Source organism: Kogia breviceps, chromosome 4 (assembly GCF_026419965.1).
Source record: "Kogia breviceps isolate mKogBre1 chromosome 4, mKogBre1 haplotype 1, whole genome shotgun sequence".
Lineage (NCBI taxonomy): Eukaryota > Metazoa > Chordata > Mammalia > Artiodactyla > Physeteridae > Kogia > Kogia breviceps.
The window spans coordinates 145,999,453-146,027,356 of record NC_081313.1 but is presented as its reverse complement, the minus strand read 5'-3'; the positions used below and the strand labels follow the sequence as shown (position 1 = coordinate 146,027,356).

Sequence of the window (27,904 nt, the reverse complement as noted above, 5' to 3'; positions counted from 1 at the left end):
AAGAAAGCATATCCATTTCTAAATATATTTCCCAATTTCTGTTGCTTGTTTTCTGACCTTTGTAGTGCATTGTGCCATGAGGAAAATTTTAATTCTTATATAATTAAATGTGTCCTTTTCTCTTGGTATCTTAGAAAGGTGTTCGTCATGAATAATTCATGTCAAGTCTCCCAGGTTTCTGATACTTTTAGTTCCATTATGTTTTTTACTTTCAATTAGTTGCTATATCTAGAATTTGTTAATGATAGCCATATTTTCCCACTTTTGTTGAATAAGTTTTGCTACTGATCCAAAATGTCAATTTTACTTTCATCTCAAATCCCTTATGCTCTTGCATCTAATTTTAAGATGCTTCCTATTCCACTGGTTGTTTTGTCTATCTGAGGGAAAATGCTACCTTAATTATAATGGAATTATAATATAATAAATGTAATTAGTAAACATAATACCATATATAATAAATAGCATAATATAAATAACAAATTATAATTTACCATATAACAAGGTCAAAAGAGAACAAAACTGTACAATCACTTGAAATATCCATCCCCCAAAGATATTTTATAAAATTCAATATTCATTTCTAATTTAAAAGAAATAGTAAAATAGGGATTGACGAATGCTTCCACAGTAAGAAGAAATTATATGTCTAAAAGAGAAAGAGGTAAATGATAAACTTTAGTAACACTGGCAATAAATGCAGGACAAGATGAAGATGCCTGATATAATGTTAAAGAAAAACTATTATGTAACATCGTTTTTGCGGCACTGATGAGTTCAGTGAAAAGAGAATCTCATAGGAAAGAGTATCTCGTTCTTATTAATGTCTGTACACTTGTCCATTGCATGAACATAACAGCTTATTTAACCAATATATTACTGATCTGCATCTGGATTTCTAGGTTTTCATGGAATTGTATTTTGCACAGTTGTTACAAACTCTAGGACTTCCTCTTATGTTTATATCTTTTGAAAGACACAGTATATCCACAGATGACTTATCTGGGCTGGCTGCTAGCAGACTGAGGCTACTTCTCAGTTCTTCCCTTTACATTCCTAGTCAATATGAAAACGGAAGGCAAGAAGGTCTTCTGTTTAGAGACTGTAAAGATAGGTCTTGGTGATAAAGTCTTGGTGGTAAAGGCTAAAAATATCAACCCAGAACAAGTGTTTTTCCAGCTGTAACTATGTGTGATTCCTTTGGCTTGATTCTGTAGAGGATGTAAGACAGGACTGTAGGATCTGCACTCAAAGTGCTTCCGGTAAGATGAGCTAAGTCAAGTATGGTGGCATATCTAATTCAAGACAAAATATAATGGCTCCTTTTCTCTCCTAGCAAAACTTGGTGGAGTGAATGTAGAAGTCACTGTAGGCTCTTAATTAAAGGAACAGAATAAATCTTGTATTGGAAGGTGATTATTCTGGTCTCTTTGTGGAGATGAATTGGAAATTGTCTAGAGGAAGGAAAATTAACTTAACCAAAGTTAAACTCATACATAATTGAGCATTAATTAAATATCTGTGGCCTATATTTCTCTTTGATTCATAATTTCTCCCAATTTATACACCTCTTTGATACCCGACTGATCATTGTCAAAGATACAATTAACAATGATTATTACTGTGTATTAGGTTTTGCCTGGGCCCTGAAGAAACCATCCTAAATTACGAGCTATGATTGTCACTTGATTTTCTCACAAAGAACAATCAGAACTCGTGGTCTTAAGTGGCTTGGAATGTGAAAGTAAGAAGTCTCTTAGATATTACTAGAGGACCCCACAAAAGCCCTTTGGTGAAAGTTTGGAAAACATTCGGCCTCTTAAAATTAATTCTTGGAGTGTGTTACGAAACATGACTGAACCAAAAGGATAACGGTGTTTCTGGTTCTGTTGTTAGCATTCTCCATGGAAACATCGCGGAAGCTTCTGGACTCAATTTCCTTCCCCATGTGTGAATGTCACTGAAAATATCCAACTCCATTCTGTCCCCATATTACTTCAGAAACTAAGCAAAATGAAGACTCAAGATTCATTTAATGAAATGAAAATATAATGTGAGAATGGAACTGGGAAAATACCTGGTTTAAATTCTGGAAAGTACTAACTATACAATTCTGGATAAGTTGCTTCATCTTGCTTAGTCGAACTTAATGCGGATCCCACGGGATGTCATTATAATTAATTTAATATCTTTGTATAACGTACAGTGTTATGTAATTTCTTCTTGTTCTTCTTGAGTAAATTCATATCTTTAAGCAACTCACTTTAAAAAATAGTTACTTACTTGCTAAAGTACTCTCACCTTCTAGTGTCAGCTGAATTGTGTCCTGCTCAAGTTCATATGTGGAAGTCTTAACCCCCAATACCTCCTAATATGACTGTATTTGGAGATAAGGCCCTTAAATAGGTAATTGAGGTAAAATGAGGTCAAACGTGTGGGCTCTAGTCCAATATGACTGGTGTCTTTACAAAAAGAAAATATTAAGTCACAGACATGCGCAGAGAGAACAAAGTGATTATTAGTAACCACGATCATGTCCTGAATGCATGGAGTAAGTCACCACTTGCCAACCACCGTGTCAAGTCAGCAGAAACTACAGAAATTAAGAGCTCTCCGCAGAAATTCACACACTCGTGCACCAGGTAAGGGACCACAGGCAGACGTTCATTCAGCCTTTCATGTGTCCCTCACGGAGTGCACGCTCTCTCCTGGGCGGGGAGAGCACAGACACTTATGGGGAGTTTTACTACTTTTAAAATGCATTGATACAACCATGTTTCACTTTTCTTTGGATCAGTCAGCAAACGCTTTTTGGAAACCCCAAATTCTCCACATCGCCTACCTTTCGGGCCGCCCTAGACTCAAAGCTCACGCCCCTGCTCCTCAGGCCGGGTCCCCATGGGAGGCGGGGTTGCGTGCAGACGCAGGGCGAGCGCGCAGACGTCCACGAGCCCCGCCCCCACGGGGCCGCCCGCCGGTTTGAACGCAACCCCGCGCGCGCACGTCGGGCGATGAGGCTGGCGCCATGGGCCTGCGCTGCGCCGTGGCATGGAGGGGCTGGCATAGCTGCGGCCCGTGGCCCTATGTCGCCTGGCTGCGACGCGGGTCCTGCGCACGCTGCGGGGCCGCAGCCGCCGGGCAGTGGGCACCCGAGGGGCCGGGAGGCGAGCCGGGGCCCCCAGGCGGGTGTGGGCATCGTGTCCGCAGCCAGCGTCCCCGAGGCCGCGCTCGGGCCATGACCACTCGGTGAAGGTGCGCCGGAAGTGCGCTGCCGACCTCTTCTCGCGCTGTGAGGACCTGTGCGAGCAGCAGGACTCGCTGTCTCTGCTCGCCCTGTGCACTTCCCTGCGGGAGGGCCTGCTGGACTTAAAGCCGACCGCCTCCGCGGGGTGGACTGGGCGTCGCTCCTGGGCACCGTCTGCCCTTGATCTGTATCCAGAGCTTCTTCCAGCCACGGCTTGGCGAGACAGGTTTGTAGTTCCCGCTTCCAGGGGCTCCCGTGTGGGCGCTGCGGAGAGGGGTTTTAGATGGTGCAAGGTGAAGGGTGGGCACTCGAACCGGTGCCCAGTGCCCGGGTGTGCGTGCACTAGACGGGCCGTGCGGCCTAGGACTCGGGCCAGCTCGGTGACCCCGGTCGGCCGAGTGCCTTAAGGCTTCTAGGTCTCAGTGTTCTCATCTGTAGCATGGGCTGAACAGGACCCAGTCTCTGTGGCGGTTACAGGGATGCACTGTGTTCATGCTTGTAGGCTCTACAATGTAGAACACTACGCACAGTTTGGAGCATCGTTAATTGTTGCACAGATGTTACCTGGTCTGTTGAATGACTTTGTCTGGTACAGACCAAAGCGATTAGGAAATGGATATATCCCAGCTTCATTCCCTTTCCATTAAAACAGGGCTCAGGGAAAAAAAAAATCTTTTTTTCAATAGTCGTATCATATAGTAGAAAGAGCACCAGTGTGAAGGCAGCTTAGTGTTTGAATTCCAGGGCTTATGCTCTCTGTGGCCTGGGCAGGTTACTTTTGAACTGCAATCCCCACACTTGTAAAGTGACATTAAAAGCCACTCTTTCTGTGTGTTCTTAGAATTAATTAAGCAGGTTATGTGTGTAAAGTATCCTGGCACTTGACTGAGTTGTCAGAACCAAGGGCTGCTGGAGACGATGCTTCTGCCCTAGGTAATCTCCCCTTCTACTGGGCAGCAGGTAGACACAAGCATAGTAGTCAGTGCCCTGGAAGAAGTGAGTTCTGGTGTTGCAGAGCACAGAATCATTTTGTTTTTTAATTTAATTTTTATTTTACATTGGGGTGTAGTTGATTTACAATATTGTGTTAGTTTTAGGTGTACAGCAAAGTTATTCAGTTATACATATATCCATTCTTTTTCAGATTCTTTTCCCGTGCAGGTTATTACAGGATATGGAGTAGAGTTCCCAGTGCTATGCAGTTAGCCCTTGCTGATTACCTATTTTATATATAGCCGTGTGTATATGTTAATCCCAAACTCCTAATTTATCCCTCCACCCCACCTTTCCCCTTGGCAGAGCACAGAATCCTAAAAGGGAAAGTTCAGGTTAGGCTTCTTGGAGGAGGTGGCATCCTTTCTAAGGAGAGTAGAACCTCCTGGGGTGGCAGGAGGGAGCAGTGTGTCAAAGGTTGAGAAATATAAGAAAATATGGCAAAACTAATGTACTGGACTGGAACTCAGGGCTTGGGAAAGAAATGAGAGTTGATACTGGAAACCTAGTGGGGCCCAACAGAAAGGGGCCTTGGCTGTCCTGTCGGAAGTTTGGATGTTTATCCTGAAGGCTGTGGGAAACCCTAAAGAACAATGAGATGGACTTCTGGTTTAGAACACTCTCGGACCTCCATGTGGAAGGCAGTTGATTGGGTGCAGGGTGAATTGTAATCTAAGGGTCCCCTTAAGTTATAAAAGGATGGACTGGATTTTGGAGATCCGAGAGAGAATGGGTGGGGCCTGGTGACCAGCTGGAAAAGGAAGGGCAGCAAACGTGGGTGACAGTTTACAGCTGCATCTTTTTGTGCGATACAGAGCTCAGTAGGAAGGGATTGGGGGTGGGGAGAGGATCTTACTCCATCTTCCGTGCTTTAGAGGGCCCTCATAGATGGGTCTGGGCCCAAGGTTCAGATCTGGGCTTTTTGCGAGGACAGGTGTTTGAAGGCATGCGAGATTCGTAGGTTACCCACAAGATGATACAAAGAATCATAGGTCTGAGAGTTTTTTAAGTGAGTATATTTGAGGATGTTTATAAGTTGAGAGAAAGTAGCCAGCAGAGGAAGGGTGTGAAGATTGAGGAGAGAAAATGATGGTTCATTTGTTTTCAGAAAGCTGAATACTTGTCGTGTGCCTGGCCCTTTTCTAGGATCTGGGGTTCACACCCAGATCATACGTAACATCTGTTCACACCCAGATAACAGATACCATCTGTTATCTCTTCTGCAAGGACAGTTCAACTCATCCCCTGGTGAAGAGAAGTCAGAGTATTCTTTGCATCCCATTCAGGTGTAGGAACTGTTCTGTACCTCTGAAGGGACTTTACTTAACCAGAGAAATAAGTTAGAAATTAAAAGAAATTAGAGCTGGAAGGGACCTGAAAGGCCACGGTACTTAATTTTGCCTAATATTTTATATTGAATGTAAGAAAAGTTGATTGCAGAGCCCATTCTCTTCAGAGGTCCTTCACTGAACTTTATGTTTTTCATCCAGTGAGTCTAGCTTGTGGATTTTGGCCTCCTCCTAAATTTGCTTCTTCATCCATATTACATTTTGCCTGGACTATGGCAGAAGCTCCTGGGTGGTTTCACGGCCCCTGGCCTCAGTTCCTCTGAGTTCATCTGCCTACTCAGGTTGAGTGATCTTCTAACGTAAGAAGATACGCTTAAAATAATGCTGCTAATGGCTTACCCACACAGAGTTAGTGCATACTAGCCGCCCAGCGTGTGCTCTGCACAGAGGCCTGTAGTCTGAACTGTGCTCTGCTAAGCCTCCTGGGGCTCTTTGACCCTGAGGAAGGGGAGCTTTTTGTGATCACTCCCTTTATCTAATCAGTCCTTCAGCAGCGGGGTGCCTTTTTCTAATCAGCGGAGGCACCCTTACTCAGCCATTGGTAGCCCCGGGCCTCATCACCTGTGGGATACAGTCCATGCTGTCTCCCAGGCTTGCTTAGGCCAGCATCTCTATTTTCCTTTCTGTCTGTTCTCACAGTTGGACCCCTGGCCTTTAAGTCATCGCCACCTGCAGTATTTACTGTGCCCAGCAGGTGTCAGCCTTGAGTGTCTTTGCACAGATGCTCCCTGTGCAGTTAATGTACCTTGTACTCCAACTCTGCATGGTCTCATCTTTCTACATTGTACTTCAGGGTTATCATGAAGCCGTCACTTAGATATAACTTTTTGCCTCCATAGGAAACTCTGTGCATAAAGGTTATGGTACTTTATCTCATGTGATTGAAATTTTGAGTTTATACATCTCCTTAATGAAGGTTTAAGGGCAGGAGTCGTTTCCAATCCTTAGCACAGAGCAGATGCTTTTTTTTTATTTAGATGCTTTTTAATGGTGATAAAATATATGGTTTAAATCACTCATTTTACAATAATTTTGGTTTAGGTTGTGACAGAAATAAAGTTTACAGAAGTCATGTTCCTGCGATAAGAAGTAAAGATGTGACCTTCTAGTTGTGTAAAGCTCTTAAATTCTGAGTAAGTGCGTCGGTGCGCTAAGGAACGTGGAACTACATGGCTAGTTGTGAGAGAGAGAGACTTAACTATGTTAACAAAGGTAAGCCTTCATTGTGTCCTGCCAACATTTGATAGTTGCTTTTGGGGCAAACTATAGCACTAAAATTTTAAACTTGTTCTCCCCATTAAAGGGATTGAATAAATCAGCCACTTTGGTGGACCTGTGTCTTGCGAATTGTCCACTTGAAGATAGAGGTTTAGAAAGTGAGTTTCAGTCTTGTTTAAGTCCCTTCTCATTAGACTGGCCTCATGATTTCCTACACACCACATTACTTCCTGTGTACCTTTTCTTGGTGTTGTTCATGCCTGGAGTGTCTCCTGTGCCTGCTCAAAACTTGGTCCATTCTCCTTTGTACCGTGGAAGTTTGTCATGCTGGCTACTGTCACAACTGATTTACTTAAGTTTCTGTTAAGCCACAAACCACACATTTTGTATATTTTCTGTATTTTGTGTTTGTCTGTATTTTTGTTTGTTTGTTTGTTTTGTTTTGTTTTTCGGTATGCGGGCCTCTCACTGTTGTGGCCTCTCCCACTGCGGAGCACAGGCTCCGGACGCGCAGGCTCAGTGGCCATGGCTCACAGGCCCAGCCGCTCCACGGCATGTGGGATCTTCCCAGACCGGGACACAAACCTGTGTCCCCTGCATCGGCAGGCGGATTCTCAACCACTGCGCCACCAGGGAAGCCCTGTTTGTGTGTATTTTAATGTTTCTCTTCAAGAAATGTTATGGGAAGGGAAATAGCAAGATGTAAAGAGCAAAAATGTCATCGTGATCTTTAAATTGTTAGAACATGTATCTGCAATCATAATTATAACACACTGTGGTATGTGTTGAAATAGGAAATACATGTCATGTCCCGTAAGAGCAGCAAACTCAGTGGTGTTAGTGGGGGTGTGTCATGGAAGTAATCACAAAGCTGGTGACTGTTAGTTGGATTCCTGAAACATTAGTGTGTGTTCCCTGTGTCCCGTAGTGGTCTGGAGGGGTCAGGAAGCCTGCCTTTCAATTTGAGGGAGCAGAGGGTTTGAGGTCCTCTCTCTTCTGTGGCTCTAGTATACTGCATAGCAGGTGATAAAATACTGGGTTTATAATTGACATTTAAATCACTGATTGATCATCAAGATTGGGAAGTATCATTGGAAATGAAAATAGGAAGAGTCTTCAGATTTTTAGGTTTTTCTTTTTTTTTCCTATGTCTCAAAAGGTATGTAGTGTTTTACTGAGTGGTTGGGAATAAAGTTTGCAGTATTCAGTGTATTCAGGTTTAATATCTAAATACAATTAAACTGCTGCTGTTAACTGGAAGAACACTTTGTTACTGACAATTTTAGAATGCATCTGTTCATCAGTTACCTATTTGGGAAGACTGCAGTTAATGATTTTACGAATGTGGCTATAAACCTCCAATAGACTCAAGAAAAGCAAATAAGTCAAGATTGACAAATGTATAGGCTCTTCATCTTATTGTGTGTGTGTGTGTGTTTTTCCCTTTTAGTTATTTGCAAAGATGTAAAGAACTCTATCTCTCTGAAGACAGTAAACTTCATGGGGTGTAATATGACATGGCAGGGAGCAGATCACATGGCCAAGAACTTAAAGGTGATTTTTTTATGTTTGAACTTTCATGAAAACATATGTGATTGAAGCACATTAATATATTGATACAGATGGAAGTTAATTTTTGTCTTTTGACACATGTGAGTGCAGCTTTCATTTTGTTGAAAGAATATGACCAGTTTTCAGTTTGGGATTCTACCATTTAGTAAAGATAGTCCACTTAATTTTAGAAATAAGAGATTTAATATATAATACCTCATAATATTTTTATGTATTTTTATTTACTGAAAATGTTGATTGTGATACTGTGAAAAATTATGCCATTCTAGTCTTCAAGACTTAAATCAATCAAGTGTTTACCAGCTGCTGTAGTTTATAAGCTAATAAAAATCACTACATCAGCAATTTGTAAATATAGTTTTAAAAATAATGCCTTAACAACTTTACAGTGGTTATAATGACTGTATTTAGGACTAAAGTTATTTAATAATTTGACACGAAGCCTTTTTAATAGTTTGATGGTGCAGATCAGGGATGGGCAAACTATGGCTGGTGGGCCAGATCCAGCCCATCGCCTGGTAGAGAAAGTGTTTTTGGAACGTAGTCGCATCCATTGTTTACATGGTAGCTATGGCTACCTTCACCCTACGCCAGTGGGGTTGCGTAGTTGCAACAGAAACTGTATAGCCCACAAAGCTGGAAATGTTTAAATTTAGATTTTAAAAATTGAAAAATTCTTTGATCCTATAGAGGGCAAGTCCGTTGACCCCTGGGATTGAAAACAGTCAAGAGCACGGGTGCCGAAGCCAAATGGCCTAGGTTCCAGTTCCCTTTCTCCCATTTCATAGCTAGTGACCATGAACCAATCACTTAAACTCTGTGCCTCATTATGAGGTTGAAATGAACTAATTTGTATAAATAGTTTTTGATTTATTACAGTAATTAATTACAGTCATTGATTGCTGTTATTAGCAATCACTAATTTGTAAGTGATTGCTGTTATTTTTGCTTGGAGCTTTTAGAAGTTACTGTTAATAGAAAAATGACACTCATAATTTTCGTTTTAGAGTGTCAAAGGCACTTTGAGTCCTTTATTTCCTCAAGAATGTGATAAGACTTTTTTCATTTAAACTCAGTGTTCCCTAATACCAAAATTTATTTTATGAATATAAAGAATTGAATGTCTTTAAGACAAGACTTGTGGTGAAATGTGAAACGATTATTTTCCCAAGGCACATCAAACTGGCTGTGCATAGTCCAGGCCTCTAAAGTCTGTGTGCATACCCTAGGTAGCATGTGAGATCCGTTTTGTAATATAGTTTTTAAAATAATGCCTTGGACTTCCCTGGTGGTCCAACAGTTAAGACTCTGCACTCCCAGTGGAGGGGGTCCGTGTTTGATCCCTGCTCAAGGAACTGGATCCTACATGCATGCCATAACTAAGAGCCCGCATGCCACAAATAAAAGATCTGGCATGCCGCAACTAAAGATCCGACACAGCCAAATAAATAAATAAATAAATATTTAATAATAATAAAATAATGTCTTAGATTTAGGAAAAGAAAATATTAGAACTTATTTTCCTTTGTATCATTTTAAAAATATCTATGTGGTTTATAATATACATATATTATATGTATATAACTTTGTGTATATAATTTGTTAATAAATAAGATGCATATTAAAAAGTTTTCTTATGGGTTACCCTACCCAGTCAGGTGTTTGGAGACCATTGGAGGACAGAATGATGACATTTAGAGCCTCAGCAATCATAGAATTTAGGACCCATTCCCTGACTTAGAAGCTAAGGAAAATAATTCCTAGACTGTCATTGAGTTGTCCAGCTTTACATAACTGTTCAGAAACAGGTCATCCAGTGGCTGGAATCTAATCACTGACGGACTAGAATCTGGGTCACTAGACTCGTAAACCAGAATGACTGTTTAATTTCTCAGCTTGATTCCCCTGCCATATATGCTTGATATGTGTGTGTGTGTGATTCTCTGATGTAATAAGCCATACTCAGTAGGCACACCCTGTTTCCTTATTCAAGCATCTTAATTTCATCCCATGAAATCTGTGAAGTATCAGACCACCAGAAGGCATGCAGACACCTGGGCTGAGAGTTTTCCTTCCAGGAGATCTGATCTTGACTGTATGGCTAGTTTGAGGCACGTCACTCTGAACTACAACATGCTAATTGGTGACCTGGGTGCAAGTGCTTTTGCGGAATCTCTTAGTGAGGATTTGTGGCTTGGAGGTCAATTCTAAAATTGAAACTATTGAATTTTTAATATGATATATGCTTAGCTTTTGGCATGATACTGTTGTGATAGGATTTTTTTAAAGCCTCATTTTTCTGTTAGGTTTTATTTTGCTCGTAAACTTTGTCTATGAGTTGCATATATTCTTTATAGAAAATGCAGAGTTACAAGAGAACAATTACCTATAATCTTAATACCCAGACATAATCACTGTTCATTTTGGTGGGTATACTTTCAGTCTTTTTTTTCTATGAATATAGTTTGTCCACTTGGGGATAACAAAAATAAAATTGTAGTATACTTGCTATTTCATATTCCTGCTTTTTTCATTTAATGATGTATCATGTAGTATTCCATCATATTGATGTCCCATAGTTTAATCAGTTCTTTGCCATTCGATTTAGACAGTTTGCTTTTCCCTGTCAGAAACATTGTGAATACGTTGTATATACGTCTCTGTGTCCATCGGGATTACTTCTGTAGAGTAAGGAACTAGAAGTGGAATGACCTGAGTGTGACATACTTGTAAGACTTTTGATACACATCGCCGAGTTACCATCCAGAAATGCTATGCCAGTTTGTAGTCCACCCCAACAGTGGACGTGAAGCCTGCCTCTCACAAACACTGGCTTGTAGCACTTGTAAAAAAATGTAAAACTACAAAAGTGAGTACCTCTCCATTTTCTGTGCCAGTAGGATTACTCCCAATTTTGTAACTTTTTTCAGTTAATTTAGTATGAGCATTTTGGCATGTCAGTAAATTTGCATCTCCTGCATCGTTTTTTGCGATTGTTCAGTATTCCATTATGTGAGTATGCCACAGTGCACATAGCTTATCCATTCTTGTATATAAGCTTTGTCGAGTTTTTCACTTACAAATAGTACTCTGATATATATCCTTACCTATATCTCTGACTATTTCTTTTGGTTAAATTCTTAGAAAGAGAGCTGTTGGATCAAAAGGGTATAGACATGATTTCAAGGCTCTTCGTACAGAATCTTGGCTTAATCTGATAGGAGAATAACCACATTTTGTTTTATTTTGTATTCATTTGATTTACTGGTGAGGTTTACTGGCTGTTTGTATTAATCTGGCTATTTGGTTAATTAGAGCGTGTGTCCATTCTTCTGTAGTGAGAGCTTGTAAGGCTTGTATCATATCCTGTCAGATCCGTATGTCTGACTTGCTATTTCTGTGTGTCATGGGGGTGTTGAAAGACTCCAGTTACTTTAATGTGATGGTCCGCACAACACTTAAAAAAAAGACTCACCATAGTTTCCTTTCATGGAATAGTTTTAAATACCTGTGCTTTGGTGATGATCCCTTTGGTTTAAATGAGTAGTTTGTTCAGCCCCAGAACGACTAGAACTCATGATCAGTTTTTCTGGTTTTTGTCTGACTTTTTATGGAGAGAGTTCTTGACCATCATGCTTTCATGATAGGTTTTTAGTATGTATTGTCTGTTCACACATTGTTTGAATTTGTTATTATTTGTATCCTCTTAGACTTGTCTTTTTTGCTCTGAAACTAACACTTATTACATTTCTTCTATTTTGTTTTCCCCTTTTAAGTAGTTTCAAGTGTGATTTAGAGCTGAAGATCATGATCCACAGAATGCCATGCATCTCTGACCTCCACCAGTTTTTACTCGTGAGGTTTACATGCCACTGCCGCCCTTGCTAATTATGAGCTGAGATTCATTTTGTGATGCGTTTTGCTCATAGGTTATATACAGTTCTTCTGTATACAGTTATACAGTTCTGTAATTGTAAACTATGTTGGGTGATTTATTGGTACTAAAGCCAGGGTTATCATTGCACATCCAAGAAGAGGTTTTAAAATTGGATTATGCATTATGTGTGTGCGTATAGGTTTCTGTTGTTTTTCCATACCCCAAATTACAAGCCTGCCATGACTTGTGTTGTGCAGGACTCTTCCACACGTGAGAAACTGAGAGTTGTCTATATGTTAAATCTGTAGAGTTAGCCAGTGACCTTTTGTCTTTCATCAAAAGCACTTGACCTGCAACACTGTGGCCTCACCAGTGAAGGAGCAAAGGCTTTACTAAAGGCCCTTGAAACCAGCAGAACTCTGCTTGTTCTGGTAATAAGAAAAAATCCACCTGTTGGTATGTGGTCACTGTTTTTAAATTGATTAACATATAGCAAAACAAAAAGATTTGTTCACGTATTGACAGTTTTTAAAACTTACTGTGTTCAACTTTCCTCATCATGTACAGTTGGCCCTTGAACAACATGGGGTTAGGGTGCCGACCCCTACGCAGTTGAAAATCTGGGTAGAAGTTTATAGTCAGTGGTTCCACATCTGTGGATTCAACCAACCTTGGATCGTGTAGGACGATAGTACATATTTATTGAAAAAACATCCGTGTGTCAATGGACCCGCGAGGTACAAACCCATGTTGTTGCAGCTTCAACTGTACTTTTCTAGTTTTGAACTTCCCTTATGTTTTTAGCAGATGATGTACTGATTAAAGTGAATTATACTTGTAAATTCTTCTTATCTCTACTCTGAATAGAGGTGACCCTAGATACTAAGCCTGCTTCCACCGAGAGCATTATTTCTTTCCTGTGCAACCTCTGAATTCTTGCAAGGAGTACTTTGTTCATTTGTCAGATTCACAGGTAATTTTTTTTAATATCTTCTGTGTGCCAGATACAGGTTTAGGCACTAGGGCTAAAGCAGTGAACCAGACAGACAAAAGTCTTGCCCTCATGGAGCTTACATCCTAGTGAAGGAGTTCAGATGGCAATGAATAAACAGATAAGTAACATAATTTGAGATAGTAGGAAGTGCCTAAATATCTTAATGTAAGGAGAGTGAGGAGGGGCGGGTAGGACTCCATTGGATAGGTCTGTTAGGGGACAGCGTCACTGGAGAAGTGGCACTTGCACGGAGACCTGAATGAAGAGAGGAGCAAGCCACGGAAGATCCGGGGTAAGCACATTCCAGGACAAGGAGGCCGTGAGTGTGCAGGCTTGTGGGTGGGTGGAGTATTTCAGGAGAAGCAAGGAGGCCGACATGGCCAGAGGACTGATTGAAGAAGAGTGTGGTATGACATGAGGTCAGGGTGCTAGCCAGGGGTCTGATCTTATAACGTCTCGAAGGCCAGAGTACAGATTTGGATTATTCTAAATGAGTAGTGGGTATTGAACTGGAAAGAGGCATGATCCAAATAGTATCTGAATAAGGTGAGCTGGTAGAGAGAATGGACTTGGGGGGATAAAGAAGAGAAACAGGGAGACCAGTTGGGAGACTATCGCAGTGGTCCAAATAAGAGATGTTTCTGGCTTAGCTTCGGTTGGAAGTTTGGAGCAAGTGAAAAGCGCTTGAATTCAGGTTGTGTTTTGAGGGTGTAGCTAACAAGGCTTGCCGATAGATTGGATGTGGGGTATGAAGGAAATAGTAACACGGAGACAAGTCATTGATGATTATGTGTGCAACTGGGTGGTATCACTTAGAAGAAGGGGGCCGATGGGAGGAGCAGCTTTTGCGGGAATATCAGGACTTGGTTTGCTATCTTAGATGCCCTTTAGGTATCTAAGTGTCTGGACAGTGCTCAGGCTGTACTTTCTATCCAAAGGTATCCAAAGCCACTTTAGATGCAAAATGTTTAAAGTTGACCTTTGCTCCTGCCAAAATCTTACCCACTGTGGGCAGTCTGCAGTATGTCATCTTAGGTTTCTGAGGAAGAAACTAGAATACACAAAGGAGGAAATAAGTGTACAATTGCATAATGTAGATTCCATATTTAATTTTATGAGAAAAGCAATAATAGTTGGCTTTTGGTTTTAAATGGAAATAGCCACTCATTGGGAAATAATTACTCTAATTTCAATTTATTTGACTTTAAATCATTCTGTGATGAAAGCAGTTATGTAAAAAGGTCTGCAGAATGGAAGGAGTGCCAAGTCAGAGCTATATAACATGTGTTAATTCTCTCGGAAGAATTTCTCTTTAATGGCTTTTCTTTCCTTCTTAAAAGAAAATTATCAAGGTACGTCCTGCCATCTTAAAACTAAGTTTTTATTCAAATGAAATGGCTTTTCTGTTTTTGAAAATGGTGTGTGATGCTTTAATTTAGCTTCCCAGAAATGCAGATTGAAGACCTTTTATTAACTTAAAATATCTTAATTTGCAGTGAAGATCAAACCCTCCTCAATTACCTGTAACTTAAATGGCATATTTATCATTTCTCTCTCAGTACCAGTGGATAAGTTCTCCATCGGTGAAGGAACCATCCAAAGCTGCTAGACAGAAAAAGAGAACTATAATTTTGGGAAGTGGTCGAAAAGGAAAAGCTACTCTTAGAATTGGCAACTCTTTCTTTTTTTTTAATGCTACTAGAACGTATACCCCTTATATGTCCGGTGGGCTAAAATTAAAACAGCCTTAATTGTTATGCCTCAACGTTTAATTATTTCCTGAATGGTTAGCTATCAGTATTATTTGTGGTTCTTATGGAACGCACCTAGGAGGTTCCTGACACATAGTGTTTAATATGTATTAGATATTAATTCTACTATGATAAAGCTCTTGAAGTGACAAAATCCATATCAAGATATTAGGTCACCTTTTCTCCCTTTCACGTGGGGTGCAGGCCTTGGGAAAGAGAGGGAAGCATGTGATGTGTCTAGTGACAACCCCAAAATAAAATAAAGCAGGCAGAGCCCTTGGCGCTTTACAGATATGAATAGCTTTTCTTGTCATCAGAGCCCTGTAAACAGACAGTGTAGTACAGCAGCGCAGACAGATTAGGGTCAGGTACAGCGGGGAAGTGGATCAGGCAGGATAAGAACATGCGGAGAGTTGGTGGGGGCTGGTTCCAGTGGCTTTATTTACTAAAGAAACAACAAAAATCACAGATGATAATGATGGGTTTTTTTTTCCCAAATATACGAATCAGTGGAAAAATTAGAAATGATCATGTTCAGAATTGTGATCAGTTGTGTCTAAATATGTAAAGTCAGCTACTTTCCCATAAGCCAGAAATAACAATAAAAAACGAGGAAAGATCCCATTCATAATAGTCACAAAAATTAGTAAATATCTAGAAGTCAGTTCAGTGTTCACCTGAAAAAGTCAGTGCAAAAGGATAGATGAAATATTTTAAACATACGTGTTAACATTAATAAAATATAATATTATCCTATTACCCATCAACATATAAAGCCACTGGCAGAGGGAAAGACAGATCGGTGGAAAAGTCCAGAAACTGGTCCCTGTTTACTTGAGAATTGTATTTTAACTTAGACAATTTTAAAGTCTAACTTGACTTTTTGTCTAATTGACTGATTGAAGCATTGCTAATTCATTTAAACAGAAATTAGATATTGGCATCACAGCATACACAAATTCTAGTCAGTCGAAAAGATGCAAATGCAGCTAAATGCAAGAAGCAAATACACAATACAGGAGAGAATTTCTGTGTAAGTGTAGGGAGTACAGAAGCCTTCCTAAGTAAGCCATAAAACTCGGAGGCCATAAACTGAACGATATTTAATTACATGAAAATTTAAAAGTTTTCTACAGTTAGTTCGAGACATAAACAAAACAAAATGACAGACACAAAAGTTTGGTAGTGTATTAACATATAATGGTGACTGTTGATACAGAGAAGAACCCACCAATAAATGAAAAAGGATAACCAAATTTTATAAAGGCAGGGGGTGGTTTCTAACTGTATGAGCAAACCACTCAGAAGAAACACAGCTGGCTACTACACAAATGAAGAGGGGCCAACTTCTTTAGGAAATGCAGGTTAAAACCATGGGATTTTCTTCCCTCTGATGGGCAGAAATTCTAAAGACTGATAACATCTGGTGTAGACGAGGGACCAAACACACTTTGCGTATGTTAAGTATAACAAATGTGTTCAAATTTGGAGCGAGGCTTGCAGCATCCATCAAAGTTCAAAACTCTCTTGCTCTTTGACCAAAGACTTTTACTTCTAGGCACCTGCCCTCTGCCAGTACTCTGCCTTGCACAGAGCGTGCATCAAACAGGCACCCGCAAGTCCGATGAGGGAGACTTACGTAATGGGGAAACTCTAGCGACAACCTGGATGTCCTTCGGGAGGGGTCTGATGAAGGAAATGAGGATCCATCCGTGGTAGGGAGGAACGTGTGTGTGGAGCTCGGGGAAGGCCTGTGAGCAGACTGGGAAGATGGCCTGATACGTCATCAGGTCCAAAGGGAAAAGAGCAGGTGTAGAAAAGGACATGTCTCTTATTCCACTTAGAAACCCACAGTGTTTGTATTTGTAAATACTACATATGTATATATGTACATATTGAAACACACATATATACATGTGTACACATTTGTGTATCTGATCCTGAAAGTGCACAAAAGACTGTTAATGGCAACCACCTCTATGGAAGGGAATAGATCTTTGTATTTTTAGTCTAGTTTTCCTAATCGTGTGCAAATTTAGAGTTAAATTTTTATGTAAAAAATTAGGCAGTCAGGAGAGGCCTCGTGACTCTTTTGTGGGCTTCTCTCACCTCAGGATGCACTCTCCGTGCCCTTTCTTGTTTCTGGTTTGTCTTTTGCAGCAGACACCACTGAAAGTAGCATCTTGTCATCCCTTGCCAACCGCCTGCGGTTTTCTTGTGCCCTCTAAACCCTCACCACCTTTGTGAGCTGCTGTTTCCTGCTGAGGTGGAGCCTTTCCCCTCACATACACCCCTCTGATACCTTGGGAAGTCCCGGGGTTTCTCAGTGGGCATTCTAGAATACTCATCCCAGAGATGCAGTGGGTTTTTCAGCCACATGCATTTGGGGAAAACTGTGTTCCTATATGAATTATCCTCTTGGAAGTCCACGATTCACCAGAGCTCTTGAGACGGTCTAGGAAGTTGAGTCAAGAAACCCTTGTAGCCCTGTTAATTCAGGATTTCCTAAATTTCTGTGACTGACTGTGGTACTGCTTTTTCGGTCACAACCATCCTCATCAGCTTCCATCATAGACTCCCTGGGCAACGCTGCTCAGACTCTGTCCTGGAAGCTTTACAGTCCCAGGATTACCCGCTGCTTCCACGCCCACCCGGCCCCGTGCTGGCGCTCTGTCAGCCTGGCACCTTCTCCCTGCCCCCAACTCATTCAGGCCACAGGCCCTGCCCCCGCTCTGGGATTTGGTGATAACGCCTGGGAGCGGTGGCCCAGCACAGCCCACGGCAGTGCTCCGTGTGGCTCACAGGGTTTAATACACACAATTGGACCCCTTAGTGGAACATGGGAAGATGACTTAACTGCAGGTGTCTTATTTCATAATCCCCGTGTCTCTGAAAGTGGGAGAAACACACTGGGAGGGCCATATGTTTTAAGTAAAAGGGAGACTCTGTTTCTCTGTGGGAGTAAAGAACGGGCCCTCACAGTTACCAGGTAACATAGGGAGTTTGTGCTGAGTCTGTCGTGTTGGGCCTGTTATACTCATTTCTATGACCCTTGGGTCCCTATTGACATTTGCATTTACTGCCCATGCTTGAAACTCCCCAGCGTCCCTGTCTTGGTCACGAGCCCTGATTCTGTGGACCTAGAAGTTCTTTGTGGGAGCTTTCTAGCAGGCCTTTCCCCCAGTGTCCCCACCTCCAGCCCCTATGGCAGTCGTAGTGCTTTTTCGAAAACACAGAGCTCCTTGTTGTGCAGACCTGCATGCTCCTCGTTGATCCGATCGATCCAGTTCCCAGGAGAGCGTGTCTGCAGGGCCCTCTGCGGTCTGCAGTCCTGCCCCCAGCCAGGCACCCAGCACCCCAGGTGCTGCAGAGAACTTGCTGGGGTGCCCCGTGCCTTGGCAGAGACAGCTCTCTGCCAGATGCCCTTCCTTCGTCTCCCCCTGTCCTGCCCCTCCCACCTCCCTTCCTCTGAAACCTTCAGCCTTCTGTCTGGCAGAGTTACTTGCTCAGCTCTGTGCTTCCACAGCGCTGGTCCTGTGGCTTTTGAATTCCCTCCACAGCCGTTTTGCCAGGTTGTGAGCAGCTGATTCCCCTTCATCGTTTTCTTCCCTCAGCCCCACACCAGGGACGCTCTCGGGCACCGTGCAAAGTTAATCTTCAATTTCTAGTTGTTATGACGTTGTTGCTGTCATGGTACCACCTACGTTCACAGTAGGATGGGTAAATGTGTGGGGGATGACTGTAAATACAGATTCTTTGTAAATGCAGGTTCCTAATTCTTCCCCCTTGTAATATGTTTTCCCCTTAAATCACGTGTCCTTTTAGCTGCTCCAGCTCTATCATTGGACTGTCACCTGGGGTGCCTGAGGCAGCAGAATATCAAAGAGGGTAGACACTACATTTTTAATGTAAATGTCAACCAGGATACCTACTAGCTGTGCCAAGGGGGGCCCAGAATTCAGGCTCAAAGCCTATTACCATATAGTTGGTTTCCCTGCTTGTGTCTCTTCTGTCTGTCGCCGTGCACTTGACTCCTATTAACTTTAACAGGAATTATATGTGTGCCCTGAGGGCCGAGCATAGCTTTGAATGGGGGCTTCCTCACACTGCTTTTCTGTCTTGTTTATTTTTAATGAATCCCACCCTGTAGAAGTGGAAGAATGACAGGATGTGTTTGAGAAAATGGACAGAGGTATTACATGTTTTCCCTGTAATCCAGAATAGCATGCCAGCTCTTCTTCTGTTTGTCTCCTTTGGTTGTCAGTGGAAGATAATTTTGGCTTGCTTACTTTCCAAATGAGAATCTGAAGTCCAATACAAACGTATCCAAGGAGAAACGTGACCCATTCATTTTTGAGAGTCTGTATGAGCCCTGTGCAAGGTGCGGAGAATAAAGAGACAGATTTATTGACTTCAATAGATATGTACATAGCACTGAATGTGTTCCAGACACTGTTCTAAATTCTATCAGTTATCTACTTTTGCATCACAGAACAGTTCAAGACAGTGACTGAAAACCACAGCCATTTCTTGTGCTCAGGATTGTTTTCAGTCAGCAGGTGGGGCTGAGCTTAGTGGGGTGGTTTCTGCTGCTGGTCTCATCTGAGATCACTTATTCAACCAAAGTCATCTGGTGATCCACCTAGAGTCTAAATGGCCCCCCTCATCTGTCTGGCAGCTGGTGCTGGCTGTGGGTTGGGCCTGTTATTTCCAGCAGGCTAGCTCGGGCTTGCTTACATGGCAGTGATATTTTCAGAGGGCAGGTAGAGGAGCTGCATGCCCCTTGAGGCCTCAGCTTGGAAGTTGCACAGCATCACTCCTGTTGCAGTCTCTTGGTCAAGGCGAGTCCGCAAGGCCAGCCCAGATTCAAAAGGTGTGGAGCACTAGGCCCCACCTCTTGCTGGGAGGGCTGCAGAGAATTTGTGGCCATTTAGTCCTCACATCAAGAGAGGCACAACAGAGAGATTGAGTAACCTGTTCAAGGTCACACAGCTCGGGACAATACAGTGTTTTAAGTGCTTTGACAGTTGCTGCTCATTATCTTTAAATCTTACAGCCACTATTCGGACCAACTTATTGTTTTTCTCTGCATCCTTGTAGAGAAAGGGTCATTCACATTGCTGTGTGAGTGCCATGGGTTGGAAGCTTCATATATGTTGTAGCACTGAATTGTCATAACTAGTATGAAATGGAGATATTATTATGATTCCCAATATTCAGATGAGGAAACTGAGGCTCTTGGAAATTAAGTATGATTCGAATACGAGAATGTTAGCTCACTGTTCCATATGCAAGAGTGGTCTCCCTATGTAAATTATAAATGTCTTGGCACAGATCTTTTTTTTAATCTCTTGTTTGCATCTTAAAATGGTTTTTAAAACTTTTCTGTTGCTTTATTAATGGCAGTTGCACATTACAGAAAAAAAGCTGGAACAAAAAACATGTTTTTCAGATGTCCAGTGGCACCCCAGAATAGAAGCAAGATGAATATTCCATTTCGCATTGGCAACACCAAAGGAGATGATTCTTTAGAAAAAAGATTTCTCGACAAAGCTCTTGAACTCAATATGATCTCCCTGAAAGGGCATAGTTGGTGAGTACACGTCCCATCCAGAAGCTTGTCAGAGAACTGGTTTAGTTTCCAGACGCTGAAGGAAACACATCTTGGAGGCTGCCCATCCTGGAGTAGCAGGTACTGTAACTTGTTGGGAAAGACCATTTGTTACGGGGGTTCTCCTGCTTCTGCTTACAGACCCCTTAATACAGTTCCATGGCGAAGAGCATGGCGTGGCCACACTTTCTAGGAGCTTTGGTCAGAATTACCTTTGAAAATCTCTGCTCTGACAGCACGAAGGGTGCCATCCCATCTCTGGTGCAGCTGGCAGAAGCCGGTTCAGTGTAAGAACAGACACTGTTGCTCCCCTGAACATCAGAGAGAGTAGTTAATTCTGTAAGCCCCATGGAAGATGTATGTTCTCACGCATGAGAATAGCTGCCCGCTCCCTGCCCCCTGCACGGCAGGCTCATCGAAGGCTTGAGCTAACCTAGGTTACCTGTGAGCGTTAGGAAGGAATTTTCTAATGACTGAGATGTGTGATGCTCCTGGCCACCTGCGTTGGCTTTCAGGTGGGAGGTTGGACACGGTGGTGTCAGGTGCTGCGACCCTCGCAGGAGCTGTTGAGGGGAAGGAGGGTCGTCGTGATGCTCAACCCGGTGCTCCTGCTCCTAGCGGCTGCATCGGTGGTTCTTCTGGGTCCGTGGGAGGCATTCGGGCCTCTCTGCATAACGCTGTCACCATCGAAGATGTCCAGAAGCTGGCAGCCTTTGTGAAGCATTTTTTGGAGATGCACCAGCTATGAGCACATGCTAACCAATATACACTCTGCCCTTGAACAGTGTACAAAATTGAAAGTCACTTGGGCATGGCTAAAAAACCTAAACACACACAGTATTTTTCTCGAATGAACATGCTTATGATAGATTTTCTTCGTTTTTCAGAGAACAGCAAAACATACACAGCTATGCCAAGCTGTTGAAACTTAACCTTAATTATGACTTGAACTGGAAGCTTTTAAAGAAACTTCTCTTGGGGCTTTCCTGGTGGCGCAGTGGTTGGGTGTCTGCCTGCCGATTCAGGGGACACGGGTTCGTGCCCCGGTTCGGCGATCCCATATGTCGCGGAGCGGCTAGGCCTGTGGGCCATGGCCGCTGAGCCTGCACGTCCGGGCCTGTGCTCCGCAGTGGGAGAGGCCACAACAGTGAGAGGGGCACGTATCGCAAAAAAAAAAAAAAAAAAAAAAAAAAAATCTTTTCTTGCTTTTCTACCAAATTCTAGCTGCAGTTGTCTTTGCTTCTACTTTTTCTGCGTAGGTCTCATATTCAGAGCCGCCTGTTGGTTTAATTATATGCAAATTGCAGGTTTTTGTTTATAGAGACATACAGACACACAGCATGGAGGGTGGGTGGGGCCCTCTAGGTGCTGAATTCTGATCCTTTGCAAGATGACAGCAGTGGGGTCTTCTGGTTTCTTGCTTTATATGGTTATTCTCATAAAGCGATAAAAGTGACTTACTATATGTTTATATAGCAAGGTCTGTTTTTAATACCATGTAGTTTATATCTCTATGCATTTATATCTCTGTGCCTTTATATTTCTAATAATACGGTTCTTGTTGGTATATGTTGAGACTTTGAGAATTTGTCAGGATCCTTGACCTTGTGCATTAGAGTATTACGTTCTCAACAGCTGTGTGCCTCCCCTTCCCCCTCCCCTCTCACGTTTTAAGCTGCTTCACCAGATTTGGAAGCTCCCTGATTCGCCTTTACTTTCCTTTCAGTGGGTAGAAGAACGGTTGGTTGGTTGGTTGGTTGGTTCTTCGTTTTTCAGCTATGCTGTTAAACTAAAAATCTCTGTTAAACTCCCTTACTGTTTGTTCATGTGACTGTTCCCTTTCTTGTGTTTGACCAGTGATGCCCTGAGTTCGGGAAGATGTTTGCTGAAGAGTCTTTTCCCCTATTGTTCATCCATTGTCAGTGTTTTATGTTGACCCTGTGAAGGACATTAAAGTCCTAAAACATCTAAACCTTAGTCAGTGAATTTCTTTACATGCTTTTTAGACAGATTGTTCTTTTATGAACTTTATGTTGGGAAAATGTGAGTCTAAATATAGCGTCTCTGAAGGGTAGTTTGTTCAGAAAGGTGTAAGACTTGAATCCTGTACATCCATGGTTTTAATGATTCAGCATACTGGTAGCTTTCCGTTGGCTTTTTGAATGGACATTGTCCACAAACCACCTTACAACACAGCTCACGGTATAAAGTTCTATGAACTTTGTCCCACTTAGGCTGGAAACATGTCGCTAGGACAGTTTTGAGCTGTCTTCGTGTTTCGTTGTATTGTGTAATGAGGACTATACTGATCTTTCGTCCGAGTTCTGCACCAATTGGTTGGGTTAGTTGGGTTTCCTGCTTAGGGCTCAACCTTGCCAGTCTTGGTTCTCTCATCTCTAAAAAGGAGGATTGAAATAACTCCCTGACTTATCTCGGGGATGTTTGAAAGCTGAAAACAAGGGCTCAGTGCAGGATGTGACTGTTTAAACACAGTAAATGTTTCAACAGCAAAAGCCGGACAGTCCATGGACGCCATCCAAGTGTTCACATATAATAGTGCTCAGAGTCTATTTTGCCTCCTTCCTCATCAATTCATCTGATGGTCACAAGTCCCTGTGGTTTGTACCGGCCCCAAGTCTCTTGAATCTCCGCTTATTTCCATTCCCATTGCCACAGCCAGCTCTGTCAGCGCTCCGCGGATCATGTCAGCAGCCTCCTCTGCCCCTCCCTGCCCCGACCAGCACAGCCCGTTGGACGGTCACTTCCCCTTCGTGCTCCTCCTTGGTGCGTAAAAAAGCCCAGACTTCTGAGCCTAACAGTCACAGCTTTGTGGTGTCTGGTCTGGCTTCTTCTTTCTTGTGTTTCTGGTTCTTGGAATGTGGCGTGCATATATGCCCATGCTACGTCGGGTAAGCCTGGAGTTCCTGCCCCGACTCAGCAAGACTGACGTTCCTTCAAGACACCTGCCAACCTCCTGCCCTTGTTTGTGTCTCCTGCATTGGAAGGATGCTCTTTTCCTTTGTTCTTATAAGCGTGACCCGTTTATCTCATCACAGCCCCTTCATTCTGTGTTTTCCTGTACCGAGGGTGTCTGCTTACGTGCCTTCCCCATCAGAGCAAGGACTAAGACCTGTTTCTCCACCTCCAGCACCTGGCACCCTGCCTTGCCCGAAACTGCTCAACTACTGTTTGTTTAATGAATGGAAAGGCAGGGCTTCCTGAATTTCACAAACAGCCTGCAGTAAAGGCAGAGGTACAATCTCACATACGTGGATGTTTTAATTTTTCAAAAGCTTACTATGTAATTTCATTTTTTACTAAAATTTAAAATCATGGAGGGCTCTCAGACTCTTCTTTACATATGTGCGAAAGTGTTTGGAAAACGGTGAGCCACTGCATTCACACCAGGACAAAGGATAGTCACTGTTGTCTGGAGCACGGATCGCTGGGAGGTACTCATGGAGCGAAAACCTTGACCTTTGTATGTCTCAAGTGAGTGAATGGACGCCAGTCTGCTGACCACGTGGAGAGAGGGGAAGGGGAGATAAGGATGCAGGCCCCAGGTCAACAGGCTGCGGGAGCCACAACTGGCCAGTCTTTTTTTTTTTTTTTTTTTGTGGTACGCGGGCCTCTCACTGTTGTGGCTTCTCCCATTGCGGAGCAGAGGCTCCGGACGCGCAGGCTCAGCGGCCATGGTCACGGGCCCAGCCACTCCGCGGCATGTGGGATCTTCCCGGACCGGGGCACGAACCCGTGTCCCCTGCATCGGCAGGCGGATTCTCAACCGCTGCGCCACCAGGGAAGCCCTGGCCAGTCTTTAAGAGTAAAAGCAAAGTGGACAGACAGGGGTCTTTCTGGCCTTGGGAGATCTGTGTAAGCCTTGGTGGCCTTACGTTCCTTTAGAGCCTCCGCAGTGTCCTCCTCCTTCTCCCAAACTGCTTCTGACTATTTTTGTCTTTCACAATGTGTCAGCCCATAATCATGATCCTACCACCTAAGTGAGAAAGAACAGATTTGCTCCCACGTTGCTTATGTTTACCTCCACACACCGCTTCATCCCCAGCACTGTGGCTCTGTTCTTTGCCTGCACAAGAAACAAAATTGTTCTGTTCCGTGCTAGTCTATGTTTACCTAAACATCTAATGCTGTCTCGTCACAACTTAGCAGATGCTGGAAGGTTTGGCAAGCCCTTAGGTGAACTATGTGATGTAACAAATAATTAGTCCCTTTTTTCCCCTTTAGAGCTTAAGGAGCCACTGAGACCCCATAAAATGGACAAGACACATTGATAGTTGTCCAGCTCTGCCTAAGTCCCTTGCAGGTCTGGCCTTGTATCACTCTGGGATTAATGTTTGTTGTATCGTGTTGTTTGGAAGGAAAATAAAATGAGGAAGAATTTTCTCACATTTGATCCGAATGAACAGAACAAAAAGTGAAATGCTACTGCGTCTGCAAAGAAATCAATCACTTTAATTGCAAAGAAGATTCCCTGCCTCTGTTAGAAATTGTGCTCTTGGTAATTTAGAATCAGAATCCATGACAGTTTGTGATGAATTGGCTCCTTTTGGGCTAAAGGAGGTAAGAAGTTCTAATTACCCCTGGATTATTCCAGAGTGGGTGGAAAAGCTTGATCAAAGAGATATTGGGAGAGAGCTAGAAACGCTAGCAGTGAGCAAAGATTCATTGCATTTCTTTTTAAGAATCTAAAGAATAAAATAGTTCATTTGTTGTGACAAAAACAAGAGCCTGTGGTGTTTGAAATCCCCGAGCAAATTGGATTTTCTAAGAAAATAGGGAACTGGGCATCTGAGAAAAGTTTACGTACCCAGAAGTCCTATAGTTAGGTTATAGAAATTGGCCTTGCTTAATTGTTAGCACACGAGAATACTGACAGCCTTGTGCCTCACTGGGGAAAAGTATGGAGTTCACACTTTGAGTGTTTAAATGTGTAAGTAATTGGCACTAAGTTGAAGGCAGTCCAAAATGTTTTATTCAAATGAAAGCATAATTTAAGTTAGTAGAAATGTACTCAGTGTCCTCCTAATGAATGAATCTACTGACCCAATCCCTTTTGGTATCCTAGCCTTTGTTTCTCTTCCGATTGCCAACAATCCCTGAAGAATAGGCTGGATTTTAGGTTGACGCATTTTATTTTGAATGGTGTGTGTTGATTTTATGTATCTATATAGATGTAGATATATACTTATAGATATATTTTCAAACTTAAAGAAAAGGTACAAGATTAGTACAAAGAACTGTTGTATGTGCTTTACCTAGATTCACCAATTATTACTATTTAGCTTTATTTGCTTTGGCATTCACTGTCTCTCCATATATACATGTTTTTTTTTTCTCCTGAACCCCTTAAGGGTAAGGAGACATTGTGCCCTTTTCCCTGGAAATAGTGATTACTTCCTAAATGAAACAAAATTTTCTTACCAAACCACAGCACAGTGGTCTAAGTCAGAAATTTAACATTGATACTGTTGACTGATGTACCGTCCATATTCAAATTTTGCCACTTATTCCAGTAACACCCTTAATGGCTAATTTTTTCAGGCCAGGAACCAGTCTACAATCATGCGCTGCACTTAGTTCTCATGTCACTTTGGTCTAAGTATGAAGTAATTCTTCAGCCTCTTTGTTCTTCCTATTATTGAGAGTTTGTGACGAGTATAGGCTGGTTGTTGTGTAGAATGATCCTTGGTCTGGGTTCGTCCACTGTTTCCTCATGGATGTTTCATGTGATGTGCTTTGGATGGGGGTCCACAGAGGTGACAGTGTGTCTCTCTGTGCATCCTTACAGGAGCCACCTGATGGCCCTCTGTCTCATTAGCATCTTGGTTAAGGTGGTGCCCACGAACTTTCTCCACTGTCAAGTTATTATTTGTCCCTTTGTAGTTAATAAGTAATTTATGGAGAGATAGTTTGAGACTCAAAGTATTCTGTTCTTCATCAAACTTTTGACTTACATATCTGGTTCATAGAACCAGTAATTCAGGTGGATTTATTTGATGAAGAAGGTGAAGTGATTCTTAATGCTTACTTCCCACTAGTACTTTTAACAAGCCACTCTTCTTTCTCCCGAAGGAAAAAAAAATCCTAAAATATAAGCAGCAGAGGTGTGCAGCACAGTTCATTGACAAAAGGCAACTGTTGGAGGACATATATTCCAGGAGCTCTGAGAGTAACAAACATATTTTGAGAATGTGAACAGTAGGGGCAAGTGTGCTTTTTGGTGAATCAGGGAAGGAGGAAAAGAATCCCCTGATCGGGATATAGGGACCAACTTGCAGACTTTTCCTTCCCTGTCTAGTCAAGGTTGTTGATTTCTCAAGAGTTGTAGAAGGACAGCCCTTTGGCCACACAGACCTTTAATCTAATAACCAGATCGTGAACCACATAGCCTGATGATGCTTTAAAAGATGTGATATATATCTATAACAATCTAAAGTGAAAGTTGCTTCTAATGACTCTAGCCCAGCAGAATAGGCCCCAAGAGAAAAGTAAAATCTTGGCTTCCATCTAGCCAGGTGAAGAGCTGTAGGCATCCCAAGAAATGAAACTTGAAGTTGAAACGTAAGAAATGTAGGAAGTTACAAGTCATTCTGGGGGAAAAAAAAATAATGATCTTATCCAGCAGAATAAAAAGCGGCTAGAGGCTGAATCATTCTTTCCTGTTCCCTTCCTCCAGTTTAAAACCATAGGTTCTTTAGGTTGAAAGTCCAGGGGTTGAAGCAGAAATCTTTAGGAGTTCTTAGGAAATGACAGGTGAGCAGGTTAATAACCTCGGGTAGGAGCAATTCTGCTGTAAAACACACTGGGGAAAATACTTCTGAATTTCTAATGGATTTAAATCTAGGCAGTCTAACATATTTTCTAAAGAACTATGTTCAAATTAAGGCTCCAGCTGATGTTACCCAGTTGCCTCCCCCATTAAGCCATCTCCAGTTCTCCCAATGTCATATTGTTCAAGATATGGTGTCTTCCATGAGCAAGGTTCTTGTGCATACAGGGGCAAGACGTATCAGTTAGGATTTTGTTGGTCACAATAGATAGAAACCTTGGTCCCAACTGGCTAAAGTGAACAAACAAACAACCAAAAATTATTGGTTGATGTAACTGAACAGTCCAAAGACAAGGGCCAGCCCAGATCTGGTTTACTCCAGAGGCCCATGGTGTGTATTCTTTGGAGCCTCCTTTCTAGGACTCGGCGTCTTTGTCCTCCTTCGTGTCATGCTTCAGGATAACCACATTGGTGACATTGCCTCTTCAGAACAGGTCTGTAGCTCTGC

The 27,904-nt window shown here is 42.4% G+C and overlaps 2 pseudogenes; both read left to right on the top strand.

Annotated features, from left to right (window-relative positions):
* LOC131755465 (RNA/RNP complex-1-interacting phosphatase-like) overlaps positions 1 to 27,904 on the top strand; it is a 313,564-nt pseudogene that overhangs the window by 227,840 nt on the left and 57,820 nt on the right.
* Positions 1,066 to 21,357, top strand: LOC131755769 (centrosomal protein of 78 kDa-like; annotated as a pseudogene).